Source organism: Alosa pseudoharengus, unplaced genomic scaffold, assembly GCF_046254945.1.
Source record: "Alosa pseudoharengus isolate Yale_2024_CS ecotype anadromous, Long Island Sound unplaced genomic scaffold, YU_APseudo_1.1 YU_APseudo_1.1_scf_9, whole genome shotgun sequence".
NCBI lineage: Eukaryota > Metazoa > Chordata > Actinopteri > Clupeiformes > Clupeidae > Alosa > Alosa pseudoharengus.
The window spans coordinates 39,292,757-39,300,256 of NW_027468881.1; the positions used below are offsets into that span (position 1 = coordinate 39,292,757).

General features: G+C 47.3%; 1 protein-coding gene across 1 annotated transcript in view; it reads right to left on the reverse strand.

Annotated features, from left to right (window-relative positions):
• Positions 1 to 979: 979 nt before the first annotated feature.
• stk35 (serine/threonine kinase 35) overlaps positions 980 to 7,500 on the reverse strand; it is a 14,780-nt gene continuing 8,259 nt past the window's right edge. The window contains exon 3 of the mRNA XM_076276095.1: positions 980 to 4,246. The gene's annotated coding sequence lies outside the window, so the exon portion shown is untranslated. The remainder of the gene's footprint in view (positions 4,247 to 7,500) is intronic.

The following is a 7,500-nucleotide window of genomic DNA, read 5'->3' on the forward strand; positions in this document are numbered from 1 at the left end:
CACTTCAAAGCAGCCAATCTTAAAGTGCTAACATTGTTCACAAAAAGTTTGTGAAAACATGCACATCAGAGGACTACTGTTTTGACCAAAAATAAATAGGGGGTCAATAGTAAAACGACTCTTCGACTAAAAAAATTGCCGTCGACTAATTTTCATGGTCGATTAGATCGACTAATCGTGGCATCAAAGTTAAACATTTGTTTATGTATTATTATTAACATCATCCTCACAAGTCGTGTTAATGTTGAAACTAACAGACATGATTATCTTCAAACAGTCATTGTAGGCCTAAAACAAAACAAAAAAGTTATAGCCTAATCTTCTTTCCACTTTTCCGACCTACAGTCAATCCATCGAAAACCTCTGAAATGATTAACGTTGGTGCCGTTTTTTATTAGGTTTACTTGCCTCTATCTAATGCTTTATCTTAACATATAACTTTGTTTATGAGTTTCCGTGCTAGCTGGACTTAGCTTCTTATCCAAACAATACGGTTATTTCCCTACTGTGCGACAGAAAGACGCAGGTATAACTGCATCAAATTACGTCAAAAGTTAGCTTCCCTACAACCAGACATGCTAACTATTCTTCTTACGGGAACCCAAGGTTACGTACGAGGTAGTCGAGCCTGTTTTAACTTCTATTGTTAATGTAGATAACACAGAAGCTACAATGTCGGCACAGGATATAGGTTATATGAAGTTATGGGATTTTAAAAAAATCCTAAACGAATGGGCGTTCTATGGGGTTAGCAGAGAGTTGATAACTACAGCTCCATGGGTGGTTCAACTTCCGGGAATTTGCTTGCCCCCTTGACACACCCTCAGCTGCGCGACCCCTGACCTCACACCCTCAGCTGCGCGACCTCTGACCCCCAGGCATGCTGAAGTATAGTTCACACCTTATGTATTGATGCTACAATGTAATCCTTGTTAAACTGATTGCATGAGTCAGTAAAAAACATCACAAATACAAAAAATGTTTTCTTTTCTCTGTTTATTTTTAGAAAAACAAAACCAAGTTAAATATTTACAGAAAGGGTGATGCTTCCCTAAACATCAAATGGCTCCAGTCAGCTTCATACCACACAATCAAAAGGAAAAGACATTGAGAGTGAAAGTGAGAAATAGAGTGAGTGTGTGTGTGTGTTGTGGTGTGGGCACAGTCTGTCTCTTCTGAGGTGAAATGTGCTACTCCTGAGTAACAAGCCAGAACAGACAAACCATAGACATTACCAGGTTCTAGAAGCTTCTAATGGGTTCTAACAGGTTCTAAAGGGTACTGAGAAGCTGGCCCTCCATGTGAGAGGAAGACTGCATAGAAACAACAGTAACTATGTCAACTGTGTATGTGTGTGTTTGTGTTTGGCGTGTGTGAGTTATGTCTTCGGTGTGTATTGGAAAGAGTTTAAACAGCTAATGAGACACACTCTGGTAAAGTAACACCGTTAACAACCGTTGATTGGTTCACAGGAAAGACAGTGAGGTACTCCGCGCATCTGATTGGTTCCAAGAGCAGGTGGTGAGGTACTACGGATGTTTTCATTGGTTCAGAGAGAGAGGTACAGTATGGGCAGAGGTGATTGGTTATTCTGGTAAACCTGGTAGCACCACTAATGACTATCTGCACAAGTGTGTGTGTGAGATCACACTGGTCCCTTGTAGAGGTTAGAGAAGAGATTGTGTTGTTTGGAGTAGGTGAGCGCAGCAGAGGTGTGGTAAACGAGACTAAGTGAGGTAGAAACGTCGGCTCGGCATACACACACCCCCCCCAACGCCTCTCTCAACACTGCAGGTCAGTGGACCAGTAGAGCCGGCCCTAACAGAACACTGCAGGTCAGTGGACCAGTAGAGCCGGCCCTAACAGAAGACTGCAGGTCAGTGGACCAGTAGAGCCGGCCCTAACAGAAGACTGCAGGTCAGTGGACCAGTAGAGCCGGCCCTAACAGAAGACTGCAGGTCAGTGGACCAGTAGAGCCGGCCCTAACAGAAGACTGCAGGTCAGTGGACCAGTAGAGCCGGCCCTAACAGAACACTGCAGGTCAGTGGACCAGTAGAGCCGGCCCTAACAGAAGACTGCAGGTCAGTGGACCAGTAGAGCCGGCCCTAACAGAAGACTGCAGGTCAGTGGACCAGTAGAGCCGGCCCTAACAGAACACTGCAGGTCAGTGGACCAGTAGAGCCGGCCCTAACAGAAGACTGCAGGTCAGTGGACCAGTAGAGCCGGCCCTAACAGAAGACTGCAGGTCAGTGGACCAGTAGAGCCGGCCCTAACAGAAGACTGCAGGTCAGTGGACCAGTAGAGCCGGCCCTAACAGAAGACTGCAGGTCAGTGGACCAGTAGAGCCGGCCCTAACAGAACACTGCAGGTCAGTGGACCAGTAGAGCCGGCCCTAACAGAAGACTGCAGGTCAGTGGACCAGTAGAGCCGGCCCTAACAGAAGACTGCAGGTCAGTGGACCAGTAGAGCCGGCCCTAACAGAAGACTGCAGGTCAGTGGACCAGTAGAGCCGGCCCTAACAGAAGACTGCAGGACTGCCTCTGCTCCCAGCATTCCCTGCTCTAGGAGAGCTGTCTACCTGCTGCCTCAGACGGGCGTGGGGCGCGGTCGAGTGGGTCGGAGGGGGCACCTGTATAGTGTTTTAAGGGTACGGGAAGCTGGAGAGTGGACACTGCAGTGTGAGGTCAAGGTGGGTGAGGTGGGGTATGACACAGGTGTTTGTGTGTGTGTGTGTTTGTTTCTCTCCTATTTCAGAGCATCCCAGACCTCAGAGGGAGATCAGAAGCTGATGTGTCAGAACCAGTGACATCACACAATGAGCCTCGGAACTCCCCAGCAGAACTTTGATCCCAAAAACATTGTTTTCTACAGAAACAGAAGTGTTTAGAAAACATCACCATAGTAACACATTACTGAAAGTCAGAACCAGGTAATGACATCAAAATGAAAGTGAACCCCCCCCCCCCCCAATACAGACTGTATTCCTGGGAGTTCACACCATGCTACAGATTTTACAGATTCTGTACAAAACCTCAGAAGAGCCTCCCCAGACCGCAGTGACCTGTCATCTGAATTAGGGCCAATAAGCCTAGATAAACCTGAATCTCTCCTCCTCTCCCTGCTCTCCTCTACTCACTCACTCACTCACTCACTCACTTACTCACTCACTCACTCACTCACTCACTCACTCACTCACTCACTCAGATATGGCAGGCGGACCTTGTTCACACCATCACATCATTCAGTTCATTATGTACAAGAGACAGAAGTGTCCGGCTTGTCTGGAATAATAAGGATACTTTCTCAATGTTCAACATTATTACAACTTGCTGAATCAACATCAGTAATGTAGCTTTTTTCTGGAAAAAAATTTGTTTACATACATCGATCATCATTGATACATGATTGATCCGCCATGGATCATCATTGATATGGGTATAAAGATGCAAACTAATGACTTTTGGGCTGAATTTGGCTTTTGGGTGCTGCAGGCGGAGTCATGAGTCATGTGCAGAGAGCGTCAGCAGGACAGAGACCCATCCGCATTAGATGCAGGACAGAGACCCATCCGCATTAGATGCAGGACAGAGACCCATCCACATTAGATGCAGGACACGCAGGACAGAGGCCCATCCGCATGAGATGCAGGACACGCAGGACAGAGGCCCATCCGCATGAGACGCAGGACACGCAGAACAGAGGCCCATCCGCATGAGACGCAGATCCAAACACTGGACACCTTTCCCTTTTCTCTTGTCCAGACAGACTAAGGCACTTGTGTGTTTTGACCAGAGGAGAGGTCCTGTGGTGCACACACACCACATTCACATTGCAGTTTCTGTTTCACAGCTTCATCATCTTCTTCATCATCATGTCATTCTTATCAGCATCTTCCTCCTCCTCCTCCTCCTGCTCCTGCACCGATACCCGGCCAGCACTTCACACACAATTCAAACACTGATCACAACTAGAGCTGTGGGTGTATTTGTGTGTGTGTGTGTGTGTGTGTGTGTGTGTGTGTGTGTGTGTGTGTGTGTGCGTTTACAATATCTTCTGCCAGACTGTAGAGGAGGTGGAGGTGGTGAGTTCATTTACAGCTGAAATGTTCAGTTAAACAGTCACAGAGGTGTGAGTGTGTGTACGTGCGTGCATGTGTGTGTGTATGTGTGTGTGTGTGTGTTTCCACTGTCTCTCCAATGGTGTAAAGTCATTCCCGAAGCTTCACAGTTGTCATCCCTTATGGCACCTGTAAGCACACAGACAACAAAGGGTTAACGGCAGCCTGCTGCTGATTGGCTGGGAAAACAGAGTCACAAGGGCCAGAACATATTGTGACACGGCAGATTCTAACAGTGATGTCAGCTCTAATGCTCCGCTCCCAAATAAGCACATGACCAGACCAGAGACAGGGGGAGGGGCTGATGCAAGTGACACAGGGAGAAACAGAAACATGTGTCTCTCTGGGGGAGAGAGAGGGATGAGAGAGAAAGAGAGGGATGAGAGAGAGAGGGATGGAGGGAGACAGAGAAAGAGAGGGATGGAGAGAGAGGGAGGAAGAGAGAGAGAGAGGGATGAGGGAGACAGAGAAAGAGAGGGATGGAGAGAGAGGGAGGAAGAGAGAGAGAGAGGGATGAGGGAGAGAGAGAGGGAGGGAGAGAGATAGAGGGAGGGAGAGAGAGAGGGATGGAGTGAGAGAGGGATGGAGGGAGTGAGAGGGAGAGAGAGAGGGATGGAGGGAGAGAGGGATGGAGGGAGTGAGAGGGAGGAAGAGAGAAAGAGAGGGATGAGAGAGAGGGATGGAGGGAGACAGAGAAAGAGAGGGATGGAGAGAGAGGGAGGAAGAGAGAGAGAGAGGGATGAGGGAGAGAGAGAGGGATGGAGGGAGAGAGGGATGGAGGGAGACAAAGAAAGAGGGATGGAGGGAGACAGAGAAAGAGAGGGATGGAGGGAGAGAGAGAGGGATGGAGGGAGACAGAGAAAGAGAGGGATGGAGAGAGATGGATAGAGGGAGAAAGAGGGAGGGATGGAGGGAGCAATGACTGCATACATAGATACATCTGGCTGCACAATGCATGTGATGGAGAGAGACATAGAGAGCAGGAGAGCAACAGACTGATTTTCATCATATATATGTGTGTGTATATGTGTGTGTGTATGCGTGTGTGTGTGTGTGTGTGTATATGTGTGTGCGTGTGTGTGTGCTAATGCAAACCTGAATGAGCAGGTTATAAATAGTCTATGCAGTGGCTGTGCAGGCTTTAGCGTGCGTGTGTGTGTGTGTGTGCATGTGTGTGTGAGTGAGTGAGTGTCAGAGAGGGGTTGCGTAACGCCTGGGTTTTGCTCCCTCGGAGGCGGCTGAGTGAGGGCACAACTGGGTCAATGCTGACTAAACAAAAGCCGCTCTAATGGACTGGGCTTGAGCGTGTGGTCAACGTCTGATGAGGGAAGCATCTCTTCCCAACCATCTTAAAACACACATCGTCACTCAAACACTCACTATAGACACACACACACACACACACACACACACACACACACACACACACACACACAAAAATCTTCACTCAATTTCTCACCGGCTAATGGATGTAGCCTCTCATCTGCCTCTACAGGTCCATTATGGTTAGGCTTCTGTCAGGGGTCCTATTTGCAAGGCTGATGTAAGCAGTGCAGTTCTCTACCTAGTTATGTCCAGTCATCTTTTTAGCTAGTTTATTTTTTGTTTACATGTTTGTCTGTTTTTTCAATAGAAATGGTTAAATAACTAAATATAAATAGGGTTGCTGTTTATTACTATTAATTGTTTACATGGTCTAATAAAAGGTTAGTGTTGCATCAATAAACCTTATGACACATTTATAATACATGATGCATAAAATTGTTATCATATAAAATCAAAATGACTACAATGACTGAGACTGATTGCTGCGTGCTGATTGGATGAGCTAATGCAGCTGTTCTACCCTCAAGATGCTTTACTGGCACCCCCCCCCCCCCCCCACCGATCAGACCATCCTCACTCACCCCCCCACACTGGCCTGACCTACCCCCCCACCCCACCGACCGGACCTTCCTCACTCTAACCCCCCCCCCAAACACACACACACACACACACACACTGTCCTCTCAGTGACACTATTGTCTGAGGCCCCCCTTCCTTCACTCCTGTTTGCCCCCCTTCCTGCCCCCCTGTGGAGTTGGCTATGTTTGCCCTGATGCCCCTCGCCAGGCTTCAGTAGCTCTAGATTTGCCCTGATTTGCCCCACCCCTCTGCCCCAACACCCCCGTGGGTCTGCATATGGTTGGGCCCTGGCCCCCCCAACACCCCCGTGGGTCTGCATATGGTTGGGGCCGGACCCCCCACTAGAGTTAGTTCTGTCTGACCGCAGCAAGCAGACATAGCAGACAATAGAGAGATCAGTCTGCTGTCAGAACCACTCTCATCACACACACCCACATGACTCAGCACAATCTCACACTCACTCACTCACACACACACACACACTCACAGATTCCCTCTCTCTCTCCCATACACACAGATTTACAGAGACAAATACACTCACATAGAGACACACACACACACCTCATCACCAGCAGGGTTGTAACTGATTATCACTGTAATACCTGATCAATCAGGCCACTCTTTACTGATTATCACTGTAATACCTGATCAATCAGGCCATTCTTTACTGATTATCACTGTAATACCTGATCAATCAGGCCATTCTTTACTGATTATCACTGTAATACCTGATCAATCAGGCCACTCTTTACTGATTATCAATGTAATACCTGATCAATCAGGCCATTCTTTACTGATTATCACTGTAATACCTGATCAATCAGGCCATTCTTTACTGATTATCACTGTAATACCTGATCAATCAGGCCATTCTTTTCTTCATTAGTCAAGTATTGTTTGATCAATGGAACGTCCAGACATGGTGCAAACAATTATGTCCTCAAATGCCTTGATTTGTTTAGTTTACAGTCATAAAAAAGTAAGTAAAGATGAAAATATTCAAGACTACAATTAGAGAACTTTTAGGTATTTTCCTTGACAAAAAACAATTAATCGACAACCAAATTAGTTGGTTATTAAATTAATGGTTGACGACTAATGGATTAATGGATTAGTTGTCGCAGCCCTATTTGCCAGTATGTGAGGTATAGAGAGTGAGTGTGTGATGTACTCGTGCGTGGAGAGAGAGTGAGTGTGTGAGAGAGTGAGTGTGTGAGAGAGTGAGTGTGTGATGTACTCGTGCTTGGAGAGAGTGAGTGTGTGAGAGAGTGAGTGTGTGAGAGCGTGAGTGTGTGAGAGAGTGAGTGGGTGAGAGAGTGAGTGGGTGAGAGAGTGAGTGACTGAGAGAGTGAGTGTGTGAGAGAGTGAGTGTCTGAGAGAGTGAGTGTGTGAGAGAGTGAGTGGGTGTTGTACTGATGCTTGGAGAGAGTGAGTGTGTGAGAGAGTGAGTGTGTGTTGTACTGATGCGTGGAGAGAGT